At 40.1% G+C, this 27198-nt stretch overlaps 1 protein-coding gene across 8 annotated transcripts in view; it reads right to left on the minus strand.

Moving 5' to 3' along the window:
• The window catches only part of LOC139748110 (follistatin-related protein 5-like), a 467164-nt gene that overhangs the window by 410554 nt on the left and 29412 nt on the right, over positions 1–27198 (minus strand). For 2 of the 8 annotated variants that reach the window (XM_071660762.1, XM_071660754.1), the window contains exon 2: positions 22309–22355. The exons of the other annotated variants lie outside the window; for them this stretch is intronic. The gene's annotated coding sequence lies outside the window, so the exon portion shown is untranslated. The remainder of the gene's footprint in view (positions 1–22308; positions 22356–27198) is intronic. 8 annotated transcript variants of the gene reach the window in all.

The raw sequence follows: 27198 nt of genomic DNA on the forward strand, positions 1-27198 counted from the left end.
TGGTTTCGTGGTAACCTGTGATTGGTTGCCGACTGTAATTGAATGAACTGTAGCTTTTTACTATTTGAATGCTAGCTTATAACTGGTGTAATGGAAGCTTACTTTTGGATCAATGGTAGAAATTGGTTGATTCAGATGTATAGTAATGACGACAAAATGTTGCGAGATGTAGCCGGCGATGTAAAGGTTTTTTCTTGTAAAGGGCAGGGCCACAGATGCCGTGTTTACTAATGTTATTTCATAAAGTGTGATCATGTGTGTGTGTGTGTGTGAGTGTGTGTGTGTGTGTGTGTGTGTGTGTGTGTGTGTGTGTGTGTGTGTGTGTGCGTATATGTGTGTGTGTGTGTGTGTATTTGCGTATATGTGTGTGTGTGTGTGTGTGTGTGTGTGTGTGTGTGTGTGTGTGTGTGTGCGTGTGTGTGTGTGTGTGTTACTTTGTTACGTGTGCAGATATTTGTACTGTTGACTACAATTAAGCACAGAAGTAATCAGCCAATCTAGATTATATTTCCCAAGAGAATCGTAAGAGAAAATATGTTCACCCATAGTGCTTTTTTATACACTGTCCTGCTACACCTTCTTTTTTTCGGAATTTTAAGAGTGATAAACAATATCGTCCAGTAGAGAAAAATATGAATGTTTCTTACCAAAGGAAATTTAATTTAAACTCTCGGCGATGAATTCCATCGTGTTTTGAAAGTATTTCGGTAATTTATCTTTTTGATGGAGAGAAACATTAATAGAGACAGGGGAGGTTAGGGAGGCGAAGGTGCTGGGGAGAAGGAGTTGCTGGAGACACGGAGATGCTGGGAAGAGGAGATGCTGGGAGGAGGAGGAGATTCTGGGAAGAAGGATGTACCGGGGAGACGAAGGCGCTATGATAGGAAGCAGGTGATGGAGAGGAAAGGTATGGCTCCTGCAATAGTGATTAAGGCAACTACTATTCTGGGAAGATGAGTTGCTACTTAAGAAAGTTAAACTGTTGAGGGGAGTAGAAACAGTAAGAGGGAGAGATAACGGGGAGATGAGGAGCGAATGAAGGGGTGATGGGGAGACCAGGAGTGGGAACAGGAAGTTTGGGGAGTTGGGGAATGATTATGGGAACGTTGGGAGATGGGCAATAGGAACTGGAGAGGTAAGGGATGGTTACTGGGACTTTAGGGACTTGAGGAATGAGTACTAGGACGTTGGAGAGGAGTTGTAATACTGGTGAAGTTGAGATATGTGATCTATAATGCTAATGGAAGTAAAAGGTAGAAATGAGAAAAAGAATTTAAGTTTCTATAGATTTCTGGATGAATTTCAGATCCTGGAGAGAATGGGTTAGCAGCCGAGTTGATAGATGCATACGGGAAGGAGGCCTGATAGGCCAACCAAAAAAGAAGATGCTAGTAATTATTCCTCTCTTCCTTAATCTTCTTATCTACTAGTCTCTTTACATTCCTTGAAATAATTTCCTTCCTCCTCCCTCCCTTCTGTCTTCTGTCTCCCTGGAGATACTCCAGCGCCGCTGATGTGGAGGTGAGGCTAATTACTGACGCGGGGGAAAGTTGTGAGATCATCTAATTTCGATAAGAGTTTCTCCCAGATAGACGCACACGGAATGTAAACAAGATCGCAGACGGGTGCCAAGAGAATATAGCTTTCGAGACGGGATGAGGGACTAGAACAATCAACAGAGTTCCTACCTGTATCTAAAAAGCATTACAAGAGAATTCAAAGGAATTGAAACAGCAACAAAACACTAGATCCTTTTCGTTGCTGACTCTGATAGTGGAAAGGACCAGTATCTCATAGATTGGTGTAGTAAGACTAGAAAAGCATACAGATGCTTTATATAGAAAAGCCTGTGAACTTTTCACTTAACTAATAAGGTGTAATTAAAGTCAGTCATGGGCTAAAAGCGAAATATTCATCAAGTCTGTTCTTAAATGTATCTATAAAGTTCATTGCATGGTACTATTCAAAGCTACTATGAATATATACAAATGAGGTTCTGAATGGTGATGAGTTCTCTGCAAAAGCATTAAAGCAAAAGTAATTACTTAGCCACGTTATGAACGGGAAATACAGGTTTCCCTAAGGTCTTTCATATCCACAGTCTCCTATAGACAGGAACTGAGGTGTGGCTCATGCCAAACAACAATTCGTATGGGAGGATTTTTGACGTGCGTCATGATAAGCCATAAGTCATTCAGGACTGTTGATGTGCACCATATCAGACTACAAGACGTCCAGGAATTGAAGGGAAAAGAATTTCTGGAATCCGTTTGACAGGTGTTGGCCAGGCTCTGAGCCTGCCTTTGACGCCTTGAGCGACCGTTGGACGAAGGAGCGAAACAAGTGAAGCCAAGATTCTGTCATGCGGTTCGCAACCCTGTTACAACTTTCAATTGAAAAACTGTGAACCTCCATTCTGCAACCTTTTATGTTGGACTGTCGAAGTGAGTTGTGGTTTTAGAAGTTGATGGCCTCGTACTGAGAGCAGTCAAGCATGGCCGCATTTACGTCTAGATGTACGTACATGCATATATGATGTCTTGTACTTAAGGTATTGTATGAGAGGCTTTCTCTGGGTCACCAAGGTTCTCTTTTTTTTTTCTTGTTGATATCTTAACGATGAGAGAAAAGATCCTCTCAAATTTTTCCCATAATTCTCATTACACTTTCATTATCTCCGGCCATTAGCCAAATTAATAGACTATTTCTCTTTCTTTTTTTCTTTCTCTTTCCAATTTCTTTCCCTCGCACGAAGCACCAAAGACATTGTACACAGGTCACGTTCCTACCATCTTTCCGCGTCTCCCCTTACCTACGCCTTACCGGAACCACTAGCCCAACTCCCCTCTTCCACCTCTTATATACCAACTCACTTTCTCTGAACTGCGGGGAAGAACTGTGCTGACTCGGTCAATTATAGGAAAACAATATTGATAGATGTAATAAGAAAAGGGGGAGCCAATATTGATCTGGAAGTACTATAGAGATGAGGGCAGTGGTATGATGCATCGTGTGTGTGTGTGTGTGTGTGTGTGTGTGTGTGTGTGTGTATGTATGTGTGTGTGTGTGTGTGTGTGTGTGTGTGTGTGTGTGTGGAGGTAATATGGGAGATAGTGAAGCGAAACTAACGCCCGTCCATCCCTGATAACGTAGGCTGCTCCACCAGCCTTGACCCGAGACTATCCATTGAATGTGCCAGTCAACGTGATAAATATATACCTTATGTATTTCCAAATCCTTTTCCTCGTAGCAGGTCCTCGAAAAAGAGGTGTGTGTGTGTGTGTAGGTGTGTATATGTATATGTGTATATGTATATATATATATATATATATATATATATATATATATATATATATATATATATATATATATATATATATATGTATATATATATATTCACTTGTCTCATACATCGCCCAGGTCAGGCTTGCCCTGTGATGCAAATGTTACGGGTCTCAAGACGACTGTACCTGGATCTGAGATCTACAGGCGGAAGCCACAACCTGCAGACTGTTATGTATGTTCCTATTACGTTAAGGCAATATATTGTGGTGATTAATGTAGCTGTGTGTGTGTGTGTGTGTGTGTGTGTGTGTGTGTGTATGTGTGTGTGTGTGTGTGTGTGTGTGTGTGTGTGGGTGTGTGTGTGTGTGTGTGTGTGTGTGTGTGTGTGTGTGTGTGTGTGTGTGTGTACGTGATGTAGATGTAACCTCCTATTTCTAAAGAACAGGAAATTTCTGCACTCGTAAGTGGTCCTGTCTCTTAAACTTTCTCTTCTATTAATCAACTCGTTACACTTCTACATACTGTTAATATTTACATTGTCATCAAGTATCTTCGTATCTTCTGAAGAAATATTCACAGTCGACATCAACAAATGGGTTTGGACGCGAATGAGAGAGAGAGAGAGAGAGAGAGAGAGAGAGAGAGAGAGAGAGAGAGAGAGAGAGAGAGAGAGAGAGAATTTTACCCTTGCCTACGTCAGTATCCATTTATCAACCAGCTCCGGGAGAAGGATGGACAGCCAGGTTGATTGTAAGCTTGTAAGCCAAATATCCTACACAGGATTTGAACGCTGAAGAGCCCGCGCATGTTTCATAGCGACGCTGAAGAGCCCGCGCATGATTCATAGGGACTCTGACCACCAGTGCATCATGGACACCCTTACAGGATATTCTCTATGATATACAACCTTTTCCCTGGAGACAGTAAACAAAATAAATAATATACTGCTGCTGTAAACACGGAAACATGTGAAACCCAGTATATAGACGACAGCAACAACCAGGTAAGGCTGCACTTCATGCATAAAGCTTCTCACCACTACAACTGCCACATCTTCGAAATGATGGAGTTTAATTAACTCTTCAGACCTATACCGTAACGTGAGAGGAAAATTCGTCACGAAATATTTCCCCAGTCACACTGCAGCGTTCAGTTAGACACAAGAGCAATACACCAATCAGCCGTGACATAGATGTGGTGCTCACCAACTACATCCTGCCCATCGGCATTTTACGTGGGTGAAGTTAAACTACGAGACTTTGAAAATTTCATAGAATCTAGTTCTGCCAGTAATACCCATTTAAGGGCTTCCTCCTCAAAAGATCCATTTCTTCCACTGACAGACGCAATGTTTCTGGTTAAACTTTCATTTTAAACTTTATTTCTTCTTTCTTTATGGTTGGGAGACCCGAAGCAAGTTCTGCATTAACTGCTGCCGCTTCTACCGTGTCCTATTGTGTCTGCTGATCTGACGCTGTCGTCTGCAGTGGCCCATGTGATTTCTCATTGTCCTTTATACTCTCACTGTTTTCTCCTCCCAGTTATCATATGAAAATAGCAACGATTTGAGTCTCTCTCTCTCTCTCTCTCTCTCTCTCTCTCTCTCTCTCTCTCTCTCTCTCTCTCTCTCTCTCTCTCAACTTCCCATCAGGCGCCGTCACCCAGACAACTCCACGTGCCTGAAGTCTCAGGGCTATGTCCACCTGACTGGGACAGAAACAGGTGGAGAGTTTGGTTGAGATGGAATCACATGGCAGGCTTCCTTGCTTTGTGTCGAAGCCGGTTCCGCTGACACATTTGTAAGAGCCATAAATCATTCATCCTTCCATGTCTAAGACTAAATCAACAATAAGAATGTTCTTCCTTAATTATGGAATGCATGAGGTATGATTGTTCATATAGTCCCAGTATAGATAACTGTTCGCATATCTTGTGTGGCTGTTCTTGAGCCTCTCTCATAGCAGGAGTGGAAGCAAACCCCTTCACGCATAGCAATAGCGGAATCAAAAGCCTTTCACCTTATCAACTCCGCTTGTATGACCCCTCCTTCATCATCCTTTTCTGTCCGCTGTAATGTTTGCTGCCTTCTCTCTATTCTACAAACATCATTTCAAACCACTGATCTCGTAAGCTGTCTGTGTTCGTGTCTATCCCAGCCACCATGGCCTTGACCAGGAGCACGTGTCTGGCTGCTGCATCCTAAAGGTTTTGTGTTGAGAACTGCCACATGAAGATTAACTGTTATGATACTCCTTTCTTCGAACCGCGCAGCTGTGGAATCATTCTCCCTCCTCTATCTTCCCCTCTTGTTATAACCTATCCGCCTTTAAAAGTCGAGTCTACGAACACCTGAAGAGCTCAAATTCATTTCTAACTTTCTCTTCATACTCTCCATTTTCCCTTTCATCCTACATCGCTACAAATGCGGCATTTTTGCGGGGAATTTTTGGAATTTCTGTTGTGCATATAAAGAGATACTCATTCAAAGTACATACCATTTTCTTGAATTAGTGTGTGTGTGTGTGTGTGTGTGTGTGTGTGTGTGTGTGTGTGTGTGTGTGTGCGTGTGTGTATGTGTGTGTGTATGTGTGTGTGCGTGTGTGTATGTGTGTGTGTATGTGTGTGTATGTGTGTGCTACTTAATATTACTGGTCTCGAGTGTCAGTTCTGTAAGTGTTATTTACAACTTGCACCCACTAGCTATTTGTATTCCTTTTTTTGACCCCTCTTTCCTAAACCCTGATGAAGATTTCTGCCTGGGTTCGCGAAATTGATCCGGACTAACGGTGCTGTTGGCAGTGTAAACAAATTTACGTATTTACATGACCCCTTTATCCAATCCTGCCTTTGTCGTCCAGAATTCGGCGCCCATTCGTTAGTTCTCAGATGGCTTCTTCTTCTTCTCCTCCTTCTTCTTCTTCTTCTTCTTCTTCTTCTTCTTCTTCTTCTTTTGTTTCTCTTCCCTGTCATCATTTATCACATCGTCATGCTTCTCATCTCCCTGTTTTCTTATCGTCCGCCAGTAAAGCCTTTCTCATCATCACCATCATCATTTCTTACGTCGTCTTTATCTCCTTTTGTTTTACCTCCTCTTTTATCTCAGTGTTAATCAACCCTTCCTGTTTATCTTACGATTCAAGTACCCCTCTCCTGCTTGCTCCCTGTCCTCATTAACTGAGCCACACCCTTGACCATTCTCTCTCTCTCTCTCTCTCTCTCTCTCTCTCTCTCTCTCTCTCTCTCTCTCTCTCACACACACACACACACACACACACACACACACACAGCTGCACAAAGACCTTCATTAAAGACAAGTGTCACCCTATACTCGAACATTGCCAAGGTCTCAGGCATAAGAACACCTGTAGTTTGGAAGGTGCAAAAAGCTTCAGCAGAAAAAGAAAATGTTGATTACTTTTTGAGGACAGTAAGTGAAGCGTCGTCTCTCCTCTCACAACATTAAACTCACCCCTCAAGATTTACCGGCTATTAAGGGTGTTTGTTCTGCGCTCACGTTTGATGACTGTCGGCTGTGTGGAGACTACACTAGGGGAGAAGGAGAGAGAGAGAGAGAGAGAGAGAGAGAGAGAGAGAGAGAGAGAGAGAGAGAGAGAGAGAGAGAGAGAGCAGAGTGGAGAAAATGATGCTTACCAGTGTATGTATGTATGCATGTATTTATGCTTGTAAGATGGTGTTGTAGGTACAAATGAGGAGCATATCTGTGGGTAGGTTCGTCTGTGCACGTAAATGATAACATAAACGATAGTAATCATGAATTTAGTAATAATGATAATATAATAATAATAATAATAATAATAATAATAATAATAATGATAATAATAACAATAATGATAATAATAATATCAATATAGTAACAATAATAATAATATTGATAATAATAATAATAATAATAATAATAATAATAATGATAATAATAATAATAATAATAATAATAATAATAATAATAATAATAATAATAATAATAATAATATTAATAATAATGATGATAATAATAAGAATAGTAATAATAATGATAATAATAATGATAACATTGAACGGCTTATTGAATTCATGTGTGTGTGTGTGTGTGTGTGTGTGTGCGCGCAAGCGGGCGTCTAAGCATACAAATATGAACAAAAATTAATCATAGCATTATCTTGCACTTCTCAAACTTGTAAAAGTCTTAGATAAATGTTGCACATTTTGTACGATCTTCTTAAGAAAGACAAGAAAGCATTAATCTTAGTCACTGAGGATAATCTTGAGAAAAAGAAGAGCTTAGTTTCTTTTAAGAGCAGACATGAATCCCTTTGGCGGTATAGCTCAGGAAGCCAAACATTTCCCCTCTGGTTTCTTTTTCCAACGTTTCGTCTTTTTTCACTCCTACACATACTCTCAGATTTTGGTCTCTTGTTTCGCCACAGTTAACCAGCGAGTTTCTTTTTCCTTACCATTTTTTGACCTAGGGGCGGCAGTGGTAGTGCACCTGTTACCTCTTTTATGGCTAAGTTTCGTCCCTGTTTCTCGACTTTCACCAGTTTTCACTGCAGGTTTCATCACCCCTCGCCCAGAGTTTCTTTTACCTTGCACCTACTAATTTGATCAAATATCACTCTTGTGTAAATTGATCATTGTGTATCGCTATTTATCGGAATAAGTGTCATATCCAGTTTACATTGGACTGCACAAACGACTCTTCAGATTCGTTTTTATCATCAGGCAGCTGTTCAGTTGACAAGGGTTGTATTATGACACTGAACGGCACCATTAAAGACCGAGTAAGTCAAAGAGGACGACACCTCAGTTTTGACCTCATTTCAGACCGCTAAGAATCAATCAGAAGAGCTCCCAACTTTCTCATATCTCTGCACCAATACACTAGAGGCTTAGGTTTTGTGTGGTGGTGGTGTGTAATGAAGATGATAAGGCTGTGCAGTGGAGGTAGCAAGGTGTGTAGTGAAGACAGTAACGGTGTGTGGTGAAGGTGGAGATGGTGCATACTAGTGACAGAAAAGTGTATCGGACTTGGTCAAAGGTGAGTACGTCAGGCCGTAGAATTTGGAGGTGAAAGTGATCCAAATGTGTGTTAATGACGGCAAAAGTTTGAGTGCTGAAGCAAGTCAAAGTCAGATGATAAAGATATTTTCAAAGAGGTCTTTCGGAGACAGAGGTTAGCAACATAAAGCATAGATGCAAATTGGTTCTTCGGACCAATGAGGGACGGAAAAGTGATTCTGAGGCACAGTGGAGGGACAAGAAGCTGGTGTTGAGGCCAATTAAAAGGATTAAATTTTGTTCTAAAAGCCAGTGGGAGGAACTTAGTGTAAGCATGCTGTTACTAATGATAAGAGAAAAATTATTTTCTAAACTCATTTTCTGTTTTTGAGTCATCTCTCATCTTCTGGGTGATTTCAACAACTAGAAGGAACTGATCCATAACCAAATATCACTTTTTTTCTTTGTTGCTGAAATCACCAAAAAGAAGTTAGATAACTCGGAAAAATAACTAGTTTTCAAACCATATCGGCAAAGCTGAGAAGATGAAGAGATAGTTATGGTTAGGATACGAAATGATTTATTTACCTTTTGACACTAAGTATAGTTCTCTAGCTTAACTGATCAAGGAGGACTTGCGTTTACAAACCGACCCTCGAAAATTCGAAAACAGATAACTTGAAAAAACAATCTTTAAAAACTCTAAGAAGAATAAAGTCCAGGGGAGATTGTTGGAAGTCTTTCTTGAATATTTTCTGTAAACTAATGAAAAGTTGTTGACATATTCACGACAGAAGAATAGGAAAAGTGAGATAACTCGAGGAAATCTCATTTTCAGAAAAGAAAATAGAAAAAACTCAGAACTTGTTAAAATTAAGATAAACATTCCTGAAAAAAGTTCATGGAAACGGGAGGAATAGTTGCTGAGATATTAATAGGAGAAGAAAAGGAGGAACTATAGACACGTAGCAGCCAAAGAAATTGAGCTAAAATGACTTTGTGTAAAAATGAAAGAAACAAATCATTTGAGACCGTTATATGTCTGAATAACTGAAAAGATTCCTGTACGTCTGGTAACCAATCACTGAGATACATGACGCAGAAGAAAACAAAATAAAGCAGTGCAAACACACTACGTCTATTTCTGGTAGATCTAAAAAGGAACAAGAGAAAAAGAAGAAAACTGAAATAAATGAATAGGCCCTACAGTCTCTGGGAGAAGTCATTTCGGCAACACGATATTCCCATCACGAGAAGCACATACGGCCAAAACACGTATCACAGTTTCTGGGTATGGACGACTCCCCATCCCACTGAACCAGCAGTTGTCAACATGTTGGTCCTCGTAGATCTATGAGTGAAAAATTCTTAATCTGGTTGAGTGGCCGCACGGCGGGCTCGGGACATCCATCTTATTGAAACCTTTCTCGACCGCAAGCGAGACTTATGGAAGAAGAATACGATGGATTGACTGTTGGCTTTTCAACTAAGGCAATGATGATGGTCCTGCTGGGGAGATGGTGATGACTCTGATACGGAGATGACGATGACTTTGATACAGGGATTGTGATGACTTACAACGCGGGGATAAGGATGGCACTGAAGAAGGAATAGTGAGGACTTATAGATGGAATGATAAAGTTTGAATGAACATAGATAAATAACAATATACGGAATGAAGGAAATGGAAAGTATTTGGAAATGATAAGAAATAAGAGAATCAAAAGTTAACGGATGCAGGAAAAGATACCAGCTGTCAAAAGCTATGGTAATTAGGATTCAATAAAGGTCTGCATAATCCCCGTAGAGTGATCGGAAAATGGTGAATCACAGAACAATGCAGGTAGTTTACAAGTTAAGAGCCTGTAGTGACCGTACAGTATGAAGGTGATAGAATGTTCGAAATTCAAAGGAGAATACAGCGAAGGAAATGAAAGTAATGCATGAAGTGGAGGAAAAGAGAAAATGCTTTTGAGAATCATTGATAATAATCAACTATGAAAAAAGTACATTACATATACGAAGTGATGGCAGTGAGGGGGATGAGGCCCCCTCCGATTGATACAAAGATGCTGAAAATCATAGAGTAGATAGATATATTACCATCAATACTAGTCCTGTTGTTGGATGTCACTTAGTTACTCCTCATTTGTCATCTCACTGACACCCAGATCTTTTACTTCAATGATTATCATACGACCTCTTACGAAGACTATCACCTAAAACAAGTTTTCACGTCGAAATTTCATCATATTCCAGGATCGTCAACCTGGCTTCGAGAAACACTGAGTTATATAGTAATTCTTAATTGAAACGGTTCTCTCTGCGCGAATGGCCCCATGAACTAAACGTGTAACTGCAATCACAGGAGATGCAACAATCGCACCAAAATGTAAGTCCATTTTCTTATGATTCTTCTTTCTACTCGAGCCCGTTAATTAGAGGTGGTAGAAAAAGGATCCCAACTCAATCGACACCGTCGATCTAATGTGGTTTCCGGGAGCTTAGCTTTAATGTTGCTATAAAAACCTAGCACCTCTGTATTGGTAGCTGTGGTAGAGTGTCAGGTGGAGTGGGAGAATGAGGAGGCCTTTTCACTGTTACCTCACTAGCAGAAGAGGGAGGAGGCTCGTGCCAGATTATATGTATTAACAGGTTAATTCAACATAGACTTTGTCGTAAGTCACCCTCTCTCGTTTTCACGTGTGCTTGCTCATGTCACGATTTCCTGTTGGGGTACTGTTATGTCTACCATAATGCAGTCACTTCTTTCCTGTTGATGACATAAGAGCGATGCACTGTTCATCTCATTCGCTTCTTAAACTGAGTGATGGAGATAATCTAATTTCTTGTCACGATAACCAATGACGTAACAACTCAGGAGTATTAACATTCGGCATTTCACACCTTCAGTAACTTTGGATGTGTGTGGTACATGACCTCAGTGAGGATAGAGGTATAACTTTGCTGATGACACTAATGGTAAGTTCACGGATGAATAAATCAAGAAGACACGATAGCTTAAACTTTCCTTTGTAAAGATGAGCAAAATAGAGAAACATCAAGAACCATTTACCAATACTTCACCAGTTTCTCGATAGGTAACACGCACCGTTATCATTCACCTTCCTGGTATTGCTCTCTATCTCCCTGAGCCTTCATGTTATCTCGTGCGACCTACCACGAGTCAGAATAGAAACAATTTACTCCGGCAAAACATAGCACCGTTTACCTTCGCCTCGGCAAGAAGGATCCATTTCTGCCACGCTCCGACGGATACTCTATTCACACCCTCGGCTTCTCGTTGCGTCGCCTGGAAAATACTCGCATATTGGTCGTTGCTGGTGGAGGCTCTGTCATCCCACGTCAAAGGCCAAGTTATTTACTGCCAGGAAATTGCATAGGAGGAGAGTCCTTTGTATCGCTGTAAGTCCTGATTCTGTGAGGGATATGTTGTGTGGAGTCTGCAGCAACTGGGGAGGGAATAATGTGCTAGCTTTTACGGTTAGTGTCTGTAGGAAGAGGGTGATTGTAGAGCATGATGAGCTCTTCTGCTAGGTTGAGGACTGTAGGAAGTGGGTATTGCAGGGGACAATATGCTAACACGTTTTGGATTGAATCACTAAGGTTTCCCTATGTGATGATTATAAATCGTGGCCCACGCAGGGAGAAGAAATTGTAGTCAACTAAAGCACAAAGTCAATGAGAAAGCAAGTAATTAGGAACAGCCCACAAAGACAGTGATACAGCCAGTGACCAACTGTGGTTCACTGAAGAATATCAGCAAAAAAGATTCACAGTGATTGTAATGCTAACAGATAATCACGACGAATAACGTCTACAGAACCATCAACTGATCATTCCACATAGCAGCAGTAACAGGGATAACACCAACCATAACATCAGAAGAACAATAATATATCATAAAACACACGGACAGCAACTGCAGCACAGCACATCAATACCAACGGGAAACGATATCAGTCCGAACCAAAGTGAGCCAATCAGGTCGAGCAATAAGAGCAAGGAATACAGAATGATCACTCAGGAACCATAGTCACCCGAGGTTCACGTCGGTCAATCACCCATTAATGAGAACTGTGATCAGGGAGATTCCGATGAGTGTCAGACACACACACACACACACACACACACACACACGATACCAGACTTCTACAAATACACCTAATGTAAGAAGTGTAGAGATCATACAGTCTCAAATGAATAGATGAGTCTCACAGACCCTTCATAGCAACCAGGAGAATGAGGTGATAACATGAACACTCGGAAACCCACACAACAACAGAGCTAGAGATGTGAGGAGTGCAATTGTCTTACAACCCCTCATAACTACCTCGGTTGAGGAGTAATAGAAACTAGAACACTCATGCAAACCCTCATAACGGGTGGAGGAGGAGGAAGGTGATGTGTAACAACCTCGTAGACCCTCACAACGACCAGAACAGAGTAGCAGTGACTTGAACAGCCTCACAAGTCGTAACAACGACCGAAGCAGAGAAACGGTTACTGGAACAGACTCATAAGCCCTCACATGGAACGGAGGAGTACAAAGGCGATAAACGGGAAAGCCTCACAGGCAATCATATGACCAGGGAAGAGGCACAACTCTCGAACTATCTACATACTACAATAACCCGGTTTAAAGGGACATTTGCTTCAGCACAATCATGAGGATGCAGGAACGGTATTTGGATATATATGTATATATATATATATATATATATATATATATATATATATATATATATATATATATATATATATATATATATATACAGAAAGATAGATAGACTGATAGATTTATAGATTAAAAGATAGATAGATGAATAGATATGTACATCAGAACGTCAACTAGGATGCCTGAACTAAAATAACCATACACATCTTTACAAAAAGCATTGTGAAGATACATTAACAGCGATAACCATATGTATCTGTACAGTAAGCATCGCACAAGAACATTATAACTACTAGAAGAGCTTGATATAACCAGCAGTGTGCAACAACAATAAATGGAACATTTACATACACCATTACAACAGAGTACAGGAACAGTAACTATCAGAGCAACATAAATTTGTGCAATGAGCCTAATGCGGAACAATTGTTGTCCTACCCACATACATCATTACAATGAGCACAGTGTTGTTAAAGTAACTGAAAAAGCTATGTATTTTTTATACAATCAGGCTGTAAGAACATTAATCATGACATCCACGTACATATGTATAACAAGCAATTCGAAGAAACAGTAATGAAAACAGCTGCAAATATTTACATATATATACATATAGCAGAGTACAGGAAACTTAACTGAAAAAGTGTTCATATTTTTACAAGAAGGCTGCTGGAACAATACGTAGACCTGTTTCAAGCAAATGTAAAACAAGCAGGATGCTGGTACAATAATGTGAATAGTTACAAGTACCTACACAACAAGTAGGTTGCTGGAAAAATAAGTGTAACTGTTACAAGTATCTGCACAACAAGTAGGGTGCTGGAACAATAACCTGAATAGCTACAAGAATCTGTTCACAGAGATGAGTGCTAGAAAAATAACTTGAACAGTTCAGATCTTCACACAACCGGCAGTCAGTTGGTATAACAACTTGAACGACAACAAGCAGGGTATAGCAGACAAATACAGACGTTTGCACTACAGTCTGGGTGTAGAAGTGAAGAAGCAAACATCTGTACCAAAGGTAGTGTGTAGAGTTGATGAACGAAAGGGCTATGTGGAATTCCACTTCAATTCGGAGCAGCCACCAAGCCGTCCAACTCAGAAACAGTGTTACACTCAGCATGTACAATTAACAGAGTACCCAAATGAGCAGAGTGCGATTGTTGATACCCATGAATGGACAGGCTAATTGCCTGATAACAGTGAATAACAGGTTACTTCGTGGAACAAGGTAAGGCAGAGTCCCTTGTTGAGTCAATCAGCCTGAAGTTTGTTCTGCTCTACTGAATTTCAACATTGCAGAGAGCCGTTCCATGGGAATATATAATTTGATTTTGCGAAAGTGTCGTCTGCTTATTTTGCAATGTGGTAAAAATGTCATTATGTATTTCCTAGAGCTTCCTCCACATGTCAAGGTCAACTACAGCTACTTGACTGTACAATGTTAGCATATGATTATTATTTAGTGGTTGTGAAATCTATTGTTTCTCATATCTTACATTACCTATGATGGCACGGGCAAAAGCATGCATCATTTGGGGCTATATCGAATGAAAAGTGAAATAATCAGTACATGTAAAAATATAGATAGTGATTAATCTAAGCTCCACGGGCGTTTATTTATCCGACTTTTAAAGTCTGGAAAGTCTTAAGAAAAGGGAGAACAAAAGAAGTAAGACAATGCCATAGCTACGTTGTACAGAAAAAGGGGGACTTATCATAATGGTCAATCCTCGTGTGACTACCCTTCACAAAGAAACTTGTGCTAAACTCTATAAAATGCTTTAGAGGTGTCGAGGGCCAAGACAGCTCTTGTAAAAGAGGACCAGATCTGGGTCACACGAGAGTAAAACGTATAGTGAAAGACGCACTGATGATCTGAAAGAAGCAAGAGTTAAGTAGAGTTTCGAAGACTTTGAAGACTGCAGAAATGACAGCAATGAGGCAATAGTTAGCGGGGCTAAACGGTCTCTTCTGTTAGAGATAGGCTAAGCTCAGGTATGCTCCCAAGAAGAAGGGAAAATTCTGGATTTTCTGACACTGACGAAACAGAAGGGCGAGGGGATAGGATCTAATTCAGACAAACACGCCTTCAAGATGCGAGATTTGTCATCCGATCCAAAGCTCACCTATAGCTGGAAAAGAATTCAGAGGACCTTGCCTGAGGCAGCTACATGAGCGGTGTAAGATAGTAGGAAGTGGATGTTAACTGGGGAAGACTAGATATAGAATCACCCAAAGTGGAGTTCGATGTGTATATATGCCATAAGGTATTTCAAACAACATGACATTAGTTGAGCCAACATGGACATCATAGTAGACGCCTTTAATAACTCCCAACGTAAACTTGTTTGACGGTGAGACACTAGGCAAGATACTCTGAAAGTCTTTAGCACCAAAACATCGATGACTCTCGAGTGTTTAAGACGTGCCATTGGCGTTGCGAGAACCTACCTGAATTTTCGACCATTCCCTAGTATTCAAGGCTACATGAATGTAGCAGATTGCTGAGATCTGAAGGTAACGCAGCTACGTGTAGAGAGATCTTCACAAGACGATCACAAGGAAAAACGTAAAGTTGATTAGTGAAACACGGCGGTTATGTTGCAGACAAGTCAAGGGGGCAGAAAGATGCTGCGTTTAAAGGTTAATTGGATGACCAATAAGAAGCTTTTTCCTCATTTGGAAAAAAAACTTATTAAAGTTGTTAAGAACTGGATAAGGAAACAATAATTTTTTCTTACTCAAGAAGAACAAAGTGAATACAAAATCAGAAATCCTTTGAAGACTATCCTCATGTTTATAGATACTATGAAAATGAGTAACTGAACAAATGAGTGAATAAATCTCTTGATAAAGATCTTGTTCGAATTATCTTTCTCACTGACTATAATCCAAAAAGATTAAACGAAATTATCATTGATTTTCATATCTGAGTTCATTATTCGGAAAGACACTGAAAAAAATGGCAGATCGAAGTGTTGAGCTGATAGACAGACAATATCCCTTCTTACCGAGTCTGATATATTTTCTTTTGTGATTTGAATAGTCGAGACTTAGTTCTGCGTTCCACAAGAGAAGAAAACCGAAAAGATTTAGACGTATTCAAACATTCCACCAATACTTGAGAGCAAACCCTGAACGAAAATCGTTCACCTAACAAAGGCTCCTTCAGGGACATGTTCCTTAGAAATGTTTCTACGTACGCCTCATAAATAAACTGTACCTGTGCAAGCAAATGGTTTTACACCAGTAAGACCTGTGAATGGGCAGATTTCGGAAATCAAATTTAGCTCTCGACTCTTTTTTTTAAACAAACTGTTCGTGAAGATCCCTCGCAGACGACGTAGCTATGATTATTTGAAACCTCTTGAAAAGTCAGAGATTTTGTATTGTTTGGTCCACTTTATCATTTCATCTGTGAGGAGGATACAATATTGGAAAAAAGTGGCTAATGAATAATCAAAATTCATCTTAGATCTTGGACGAACAAACGATGCCGGCCCCTTATAATGTCTCTATGGATTTAACTTATTTTCTGGTTATCACCTGTTTTGTGTCGACACCAAGTACCTTGGGAGTGGTGATTTACCGCTAACAACGACGCTCTGTTTTACAGGAAGGTGAATGATAGTAAATATGATACGTCTCTTAGTTCGTTTCCACCGCTCCGACTAGCGTGAGGAAGTCCATCACTCCTATGTCTACCTCAGCATCATCTGTCGTCTGCTGTGTTATCATTTTTACTTAATGGTTTTATTTCTTTTTTCCACTCGTCTTTAGTCTTGCCTTTAATAAATGAGAAAAAATAATTTGACTCTCGCATTTATATTCTGTACTTCGAGAGCGTTTAAAAGAAAATTCGGGAGCGGTATTCGGATCAAACTCGGACTTTTGGTTGGTGAGGCAACTAAATATTTTCAAGAGAGAACACGACCGTGAAACGTGATATCCGATGGAGCGACTTGGCGTAAGAACGTAGCATCCTGCGACGACCCGCAACTGCCATAGGAGGCAGGAAGGGAGATTAACGGCTGAGGGCTAAGGGAAGAAGTCTACGAGGAGATGGGGAGCAAATGGATATTGAAAGAAAGGGAGATATACAGTACGATCTTAGGAGATGTGCTGAGAGAAGGAAGAGACAGAGGTGGCAACTAAGGGAGTGGAGATTGATGAATGGGATGAAGTATCGGGAAAAGGGATGAAAATACTTCTCTAAACTGTGACAGACGAAAGAAACCTGGAAGACAAATATGCAGTGTATGTGATGACTATTTGTATGTAATGGGACGAGAGTTTTACATCCGTGTTACCCCGTCTCGTAACCTCGTATACATGTAGCATGTGTGTGTGTGTGTGTGTGTGTGTGTGTGTGTGTGTGTGTGTGTGTGTGTGTGTGTGTGCGTATATGTATGTGTGGCGTGTGTGTGTGTGTATGTGTGTGTATGTGTGTGTGTGTGTGTGTGTGTGTGTGTGTGTGTGTGTGTGGGTATAAATACGTATGTAATTTGTATCTAACTATCTGTACTGTGGGTATCATTTTCTTTGAAATAAGCATATTTCTTCTAATATGAGTAAGAACCAAAATGCGGTACCAGCACAAATCAGATATCTTCATATCATATTGACACGAGGATTCTATGAAGCACTGAGGCTATCACTATGCTATCACGGAGATGCATAGACAGATAAACAGATAGAGAGTGTGTGTCCTTCTATCTACCTGTCAAAATTCAGGGCTACTGCAAAGCGCTCACTCCAGGAAAGTCTGGAGTAAAGAATTTTGAGTTATGTCTTGGCAAGTGTTACATGTAAGATCGAGTGAGTGTGTTTGTGGGCTTAACGCCAGCAACTGATATGCCGGTGAAAGAGAGAAAGTGGCCGGAAAGTTAAAGATAGAAAAAGAGTAAAGAACCCAAGAAAAAGAGCCTGCAGGAAGGGAGCCAATTGGAGAGGACGCAAGGATATCTGAAAGAAGAGTCCTGACAAAAGCGGGTCACTAATTGTAGTAGTATTGTGGCCACAATCCGATTACGAGACCGTGGAAACTGAGATTCTTCTTCGCCAGAGAGGTTGCAATCTTTCAGAAGATATTTTGGTGTATTTTCTAGTTCTTTTGAAGCTGTTGTTCCTCAACGAGCATGAGCGACGTCGAGTCGAAAAATCTAAGATGATTTAAATCTTTACAGAGTTCAATGTAGCTGTGTTAAGGGGACGTAATGATGACAATAAAGCAGGGGTCGGGTTAGTGAGGTATTGCGTTACCAGATCGGGGAACCACCATACACATGGTGGTAAATACATCAAGGGGGCGAACCCTACTAACGAAACGTCTTACAGTGGAGATATACCTATCAGTCCTTCAGGGTGTATAGTCTGGTATATCCTATATGAAGCAGGGGCCATATATGCATTGCGAACGTGTATAAGTCTTAGATTTACCTTGAACGCTTGAAGGTGTCTTACTGATCCTGGCAATCAATAGGCTCAAAAGTATACCAACTATCCTACAGTCAGGGTCTCTTAAAATCTGGCAATATATTACCAAATGAAATTAAGAAAAAATAATAAAGCTTGTCAGGACTGAACGCCGACTTTTAAACATGAAAGTTTGAGAACTGGTAGAAGTAAGATAGCTCTAATGAACAAAAGACAGACACAAAGTGTTTAGCAGCCAACAGCAACAGTATTACAAAATAAGTGGTATATCAGGTGAATGCTACGTTTCCGTACGTGCTACTACGAAAAATCTCTTCATCCATAGGTAGGTAGGTCTCTCTCTCTCTCTCTCTCTCTCTCTCTCTCTCTCTCTCTCTCTCTCTCTCTCTCTCTCTCTCATACAATCTCCCTTTATCTATAATCTATTATCCGTCTTATTTCAGTGCTGTATTTCTTTTTTCTTTTCTTTTTGTCAATCGTATTTGCACCTCTCGCTTCCCACTGTCAGCCAACAGCAGCAGCTAAGCCACGCGCCTCTACACTGGGAGGATTGGCCACCAGGGAAATCAGAGAGCCAGTACGAGTTGTTATCACTGTCTGACTGCACCAAGCTGACGCTGCTTCTTTGAACTCAGCTGGAGATGGCTCCTCTCTACCTTCCTCCTCCTCCCTCCTCCTCCGTATCACTCAGCACATCCAACAAAATAGGGGAGACTTTCCTACAGGAGGTGGGGCGAGATTCCTTTACCTCAAGCGAATAAATGGTCAGGAGGAGGAAGGATATATGAATTTGTTTTCATACCTTAAGCCTTCAAGGGTCATTTGAGATAGAATACATCATTTCATATCTCAATCCTGAAAAGGGTCTTTTGAGAGAGGATGTCTCTTTCATATTCTGACATTAAGGGCTCATTGGAGAAAGGATATATCTTTCTCGTGTTTCATTCCTTAAAGGGTCACTTATTAAACCATAAGTCTCTTTCATATTTCATTCCATAAAGGGTCATTCGAGAAAGGAGCTTCCTCTCTCATATTTCAAGCCTAAGAGGGCCATATAAGATTGGGTATGTCAAAACCGAAACTGAAATCTAATAAAAAAAAAAAAACGAGAAATGTAGTACGAGAATAACCGGAGGTGGTGACTGTGGCTCATTGAAAAGTTTTGCCAAAGCTTTCATGGTCTTCGATTGCCATCCTCATCTGGTCACATCGCTATGTTTTGAACATAATCGAGTCGTATTCTTGGAATTTCATCGTCCTATTCTTCTCGTGAGAATACCCGCCTGATAGCATTTTTTACTTCTCATTGAATCAGCCAAATGTCACTTCCTCAGCGTGTCAAAATCTTATTCCCATTCATCAACAGCTGTGCCACTTCAGCATATTTTCCTCAACACATTATCTTCATCATATTAGCATGATGTATTTATTACAGTATATTCCCGCTACGTCAGCATCTCATAAATTCAGCATATTTTCCTCGGAATATTGGCATCTCCTCTTGATAGAGACATTAAAGTTTTCTCGTTAGTTTTTCAAAATTTTCTCATCATGAAATTCCAATCATCACACCAGCAGCACCAACGTTATCTCTTCGTCACGTGAGCATCCTGTGAGCCTCCTGGCACTAACTAGTAACTGGCAGTTACATCGTAATCTACTGACACTATCTAATGGCGAAACCCGACTCTCAGATCCCCCGTTAATAACTGATGACGGAACATGATATGTGGTGATCTACCTTGATTAGATCTATGGTAAGAAGTGTCGTGGAAGATATGATACCTCAAGACAAAAACCAATGAGAATATTTCATCAAAATTCTAGTTCGTTATACACAGCTGGGGCCATGACGTACGTACTTCCCGAACGCGATGATGACCAACTGAAGAAAAAGGATAATCAAGTTAGGTCATTCAACTGAGGTTGATCTTCATTTCTATCATCATATAATTTGATAATGATTTAACTTTGGGCGCAAAGATTCGAACCTTGGTCCTATCGAGTGGCAGGCCGGCATGCTGCCAATTGAAAACGATGTGACAAAAGCTACCCATCTCAGGCTATTATCATTTGTTATATCATTCCAGCATATGACTTCATGACTTCTTATAAGACTTGCTATGTAAGCTAATGCCTCTAAAATATGAAACAAGATAATGGAGTATATGGCAACAGACATGACGTCTGATGTAAGAACCTTTCTGTACAGCCAGCGTCTCAGGGTTTACCAGATGATACAACACCAGAAATTGAGCAAAAACTTACTTCTCGTTTTGAACCACTTACTGGTAAACAGTGGAGGATATGATGGGGCTGCCTACAGTGGCCATCAACAGATGTGACTGAGATAAACGTATCAGTACATTAGTGAAAAAGTTTCGCTTATGCATATATTTCTTTGTCCATCCTTATGGAAAATATTTTTTTTTGGCAAAATGAATAAAGAGATATCGGCCTATGCACAAAGTAAAGGACCCAGAAACAAAGAATCAATCATAACTCCGGAGACTTTCACTTGTGGAGATCCAAATCTCTTGGTTACCATGGCAACCTCCAATAATCCCCAAACCCGGTGATGCCAATGATTCCTTCCTGAATTTCGAAAATCCCAGAGAATAGTTCCCACTTGAAATTCCAATAAGAAACCCAACACTGGAACACTTAACCCTGCAAAAACTTAAGATCCAAGTTCGATTCAATAGTATTTTCTCTGACCTTTTATGGCCCAGCTTAGGCTGAAACTGTCCTAAGCTTAACATTTAGTCTGAAGAATGGTTTCTTTGGAGTTTCTTTCCCATAACACCTTAATGGCTTTAGGTACATTAAAAGCCGGTCTTATCGCACAGAAGGGGAACGGTATTTACAGTGAGACGATGTGTAGTGTGCAGGAAGCTTAAGGTTAACTCAACCCGGACAAATATCATATGAGTTTCACGCTCAAAACGATTATATTCGAGACTACCCTTGTCGGTACGTTGTCTGGAGGCGCTTACTGTGTCTGGGGCGTTGTCTGGGGTGCTGTCATTTTTTGGGAGTTTATACTATGTCTGGCATGTTTACTGTGTCTGTAGCTCCTATTGTTTCTGAGGTGTCTATTGTTTCTGGGGTCCCTATTGTGTCTCTTATGTTTGGAGTTACCATTGTCTGTGGGGTGACTACCTTGTCTTACTCTCAACAAGGCAATGTGGTCTACCCTCTCACAGTACTCTACTCTGTATCACAAGCATGGAGAAAAAGATTAAGAAAACTTATTATGAATTCCATTTACCGTGACACTCAAAATATGGAAGCCTCATACTCCCAGTATTTGAATATCACTTAAAAGGCAAACTAAAGATGTTAAGTAGCTGTATCACAAATGCTGTCACAACCAGAACTGAACATATACTACTTCAGCATCATTTGGGATAATCTCCAAAATATTCTAAAAACAAATGACCCAGCAACATGCAAAATAACGATGAAGTGAAATGTTAAGCAGTCGAAAAATTCAAAGTATTCAGACTAAATTTCACAACTAAAGTGAGTATATAAAACGTCATCAACTGCAACTTTCACAACAGTGGTCATAACTATTACAACAACAACACAAAACAAGGTATTAGATATTATTCAACTAAGGTAACGGTAGTAGCCTAAATTGCCTCCACATCATTTACAAAAACATGCACACCACTCATATATATATATATATATATATATATATATATATATATATATATATATATATATATATATATACATACATAAAGCGGATATGATCTGATTTTGAAAGGCATTCAGTTGCCCATGCCGTCTCAGTTAGCATGATATCAGTGATAATGATAGTAATGACAATGATGATTAAAAAGCAATAGACATTTAAAGAGGGAACCAGCACCTACTTCTCTGGTTGTGATTTTTCCTCGCTGTCCACATAAACCGTATATACCTGAAAGGGAAAAAAGACATGAATCAGTTCACATTTACTATATATATATATATATATATATATATATATATATATATATATATATATATATATATATACGAAGTCCCTCCAGCAACAAAAATTGGAATTCTGCTATGATTACATTAAATATTTAGATACTGCAAATTTGATTCTTTTAAAGATTTTTTCCCTTATCTTTTTTGCACCGGATATCATTCAGCCACCAGTATATGATTTATATGGATTCATTTTTTTGCGATGTTAAAAAGATTTAATACCACGGATGAATAGAGTATATATAGATATCTTTTATGTGACCTCGAGCCTCTTCTCTTGGAGACGAAATAACTGACATATTTCTTTAGCTCAGTGGTTGAGCACTGGTCTTGCACTGTATTGGTAAAAACCTCGAATCTGAAAAGGAACACACACAAAAAAACATGGGTTCTAGAGGTGCTCCAATACGTGTTGTTCAACTTGTGGGTTCTAGAGGTGCTCCAGTACGTGTTGTTCAACTTGTTATCTACAGCGGGTGGTGTATCACCTAATTATAAAGGCTTAACTGTGTCATTCATGAATCGCTAAAGTAATGCTTTGATATTTGATGATTACAGAGAATGTTATGGTGATTGTTAATTACCATACATAGGCTTTGAAATGGCACGTATTGATTACAGTGGCTTTCAGTGAAGTGTTTGCTCATCACAGAGATGTGCTGCGTGCTTGAATTACAAAGCTTGCGTTGCAGAAATAGGTTAACTATTGCTGCTGCGTTTCAGTATGTGATAATCACAGCTGCGTGTCATTATCAAGAGCATCTATGCATATTCACTTTCAGAATATAGGTCAAGTACATAATCTATCCGCTCTACAACAGCGGATCTCTCATATGCTTGACGTAACCACAAGGTAACTTAAAAGAGGATCACATGAAAATTTAATTAATGTTAACAATAACAGTTGCTTAAGAACACAGACCCATTACGGTAGTTTAGTGGCTCTATCTCTTTGTTGCAGACCGACCTGAAGGATGAAGGTAACTGTTCAAATCAGCTCTGATGCCGATTAATCTACCAAATCACCTTTACCATAACATTTTACACACACAGCACTTTTGTCTGTTTACCATCACTGGCTGCTGCACATCATAAGACCCACATGTATGAACTTGCGAATCTGTTTGTTGCTGTTTTTGCGTTGAAGTGATTGTATTCATAAAGGCTACAGTAAATCATATGTCATATAAGATTCTTTACCTCTTGATTTGTGGGGTTGGATACGATCATTCCTCCGTAGTAGAGGTTCATTAGCTGTACATTTACTGGCTATATTTCAGCAATTGTTAAATCTAGTTTCTAAGATACAATCATCAGTTCTCTAGTCGGCGTTGTTGTGCTATGCAAAACTAATGACAAGTTAATTACACTCGCTCTCTGCGTTGACCGTGTATTCATAAGTTTCCAATCTGGGAATCTGCAGTTCCACTTCAAATTTAAGTCGTCAGAGTCACTTAATGCTTTGCGTTCCTTTGTTATACAGTGTCTCCCTTGATTCATAGATGTGAGAATTCACGATTGATGGAGGAGTTCCATTTTCATTGCGAGAATGTCATCTGGTAGAGTCAGCAGAAGTTTGAGTATGATCCGTAAGTATAAATGCCCCGCATAGTCAGAACTACGCCTCTTGTTCATATCCTGCCCAGGGCTGGTCATGTTGGCTTGAATATATGAAAACGTCGCTTTGCAATGAGAGTACATTAATTCCTTTCAAAGGCACACAGAGTAGGCACTGTGTAGCCTCCAGTCTCTTACTCTCCTGCATGTTCTTTGTCCCTTTGGGTATCTATCGATCGATATGTCACAAGAAAATTGAATCTAAAGAAAACAGTGTATGAAAATATGGGGTTTATATGGATGTACAATAGTCTTACGTGAGAGAGTGTGTGGTTCGAATATCATCTTTAATTCCTGAAAATGCTGTATATGTTTTTCGACTAGTGGTCATAATTTGACTCTGACGACCTTAATGACCCTGACAGTCGTTGGGTCTTACGCCGAAATAACCAACCAGCTATTAAGGATATAGATACACCCTTGAATAAGTCATTTGCTACAGGGGAAAAGTTCCACAGGACTGGATGTTTACAAACGGTAATTAGCCCTGCCTAAAATTCATCACCCAATTGGCTTGACGGTCGTAGCTAACAAACGCATGGAAACCATCGTTTTCGAAGTTTAATTGCGAATTATTCTTAGCATTGATTAACGATTTATAGCACGGTTTGGACGATATCATTCATGCCTGAGTTATATACTTGAACTCACCTCAATATACATGCATGATAAGACAGACAACAGGTCATCTAAATAGTTTTCAGGACATCATTCGATAAATTCAGTATCAAAAATTACAGGCAAAAACCAAGACATATGGTACGACTGACGCTCTTCTTCGGTAATCAGAAAAGCAGCTGATTAACCATAGGTTAATGATTATTTGTCTAATCTTAAAACTGATATTCAGCTCACACATTGTTTGGTATAATCTATTTTTCAATCACTTACAACAACGAGAAAATGGTTTTAGAACGTGTATGAAACTCAGAAATCACCAGATTCTCATGTATAGCATGTATGGTATTGGAAAGCAAGTTTTGGGTAAGATATGAAGATTAGCAGTTGATGACTAACGTCACATCTTGCCCTGACGCTACTCCCAGCTGGGCCAACAGCTGGGCCCCCGGAGTTCACCAACTGATGACTAACGTCACACCTTAATCTAACGTCACTCCCAGCTGCACCAATAGTTAGGCTCCTCTGGTTATGGAGTTCACCAGCTGATGACTAACGTCACAACGATCTGACGTCACTAGCAGTTCGGCCAATGGTAGGGCTCATCTGTTCCCAATAATCTATTAAAAGACTGTATCTGAAGTACAAACTCTCAACGTGTTTGTAATACAGCAGATCGATGCTCATATATAAATTACCCAGCATCAAGTCTAACCTTAGCAGACATGACGCTATGTACGAAGCTGAGGCTAACTTATATGACTTTTCCTAAACCTCTAGCAACAGACGAAGCTATAAGACAAATTGAGTCCAACCAAAACTGTGGTACTATTATCATATTAGCTTCTCAAAATATCTACTAGTGGCTGTCCTGAGAAGGGAAGTAATCCTAAAAAAATCTGACAGAAGTTCGAATCCTCGCTGGAGAAAAAATCAGCATAGCATGATGGGCGTTTACTGAGGAGGAACATCTACGGTTTCAGTTGATTCCACTAAAAACGAAGCGCGATCGTCCGTCAAGTGCGGCTGGAAATCCTCAAATGATGACGTCCATAAGAGACAAAGAGGGAGGGAGGAAAGTAGTATATCACCGATGTAGTCTACGTGTGAGAAGCGAAAGGAAAGAGCAATAAGGAACACGTCCCTCACACCTGGTACAAAAATCGTCGGCTGGAGGAGGAGGAGAAACTTTGTACGGGTCTGAGAGCCTCTCCTGGGGAGTCTCAGTGACTCGGGAGGCGGACGGAGGAGCATCAGGGTTAACGCAGCGGTGATGTGTGCGTCATGACAGGCTTGCCCGTCGCCATGGTGACTGACTCTCTGACCTCTGCACTGGGAGAGGGAGACTGACAGACAGACAGACAGACACAAACAGACACAGACTGAGAAAGCGAGGGGTGTAACGATAGATCCGAGACATTGTCTTTCATAAATGGATGACCAGTTTAGATCCATATCATCATATGTAGTTAAGGCAGTTTCTGAGGAAATTATCATTATCATGGCTGTTAACCTCTGGAACAGCATCAGGAGGATGTTGCTATAGAAGTTCTCTCAGATGACTGAACTATCATACTGAGGGGCTGGTGGCGGCAAGGCATCGTAGCGTTTCCAGAAAGATCCAGTCCAGCGACCGTTTCAGAGGTCACGTTCAATTAGTCAGTAATACTTAAGCTAACCTAACCTAACCTAAATCCAACTCTCGAGCAATCATGTTTTGAGATACATCTCCAAGTTTCTGCCAGTGCTGCGTCCTACAGGTACACTTAATATTGAGACTGATAATTACCACGTAAAAACAAGATGAAATAATCGCATCATTAAAAGAACATACCAAAGCTATTACACAAACAATATGGAAAAGACTGGATCGTAGGGTTGTAATTTGATATTAATGAATAATGATATTCATTTGAGCATCAATATATACTCGTAGTTCAGAGGAAAACTTAAGTAATCAAGTCTAGATACGTCTAAACAAACTTAAGTAATCATATATACGCCTGAACATGTTTCAGCAAACTTGACTTTACTTGAATATGTTAAAATGAATGTTAGTTACCTTTAAACATTTTTCATCAACCTTAGGTATGTATAAACACATATATATGATTCCATGAGTCAACATAACCCCCCAAAAATCTTATTTATTTCTAAATGTTTAATCGATCTTCACTACGTCTGCACAGGTCTTAGTATGAGAAACTTCACCCAACCACAACTATAGATTCTTCACTTTGTCCCCCAGAGTCCAGCCCCTACTCTCACAAGACGAACGTCTCATGTATCTCACAAGAGCTTCCCATATAGCTACTCCTGAGGACCTCTTCCCCGAGCAGGGCCCATCTAAGGTCCCCTTTAAGACGTCTCCAGGTCACCCTTCATTCCTTTCCTCACATCTTCTCATTAAAGCGACAAGAATAAACAACACCACTTGGAGCCTCTTTTCTCCTGCCACTGCGGCGTAAAGGTACACATACCCATCAGGTGTACTAAGTAAATTCCCTTGTTTTAAGTCCTCATCTTCTCCTTCGTCTTTGTTAACGTGTTCG

This window comes from Panulirus ornatus, chromosome 72, assembly GCF_036320965.1.
Source record: "Panulirus ornatus isolate Po-2019 chromosome 72, ASM3632096v1, whole genome shotgun sequence".
Classification (NCBI taxonomy): Eukaryota; Metazoa; Arthropoda; class Malacostraca; order Decapoda; family Palinuridae; genus Panulirus; species Panulirus ornatus.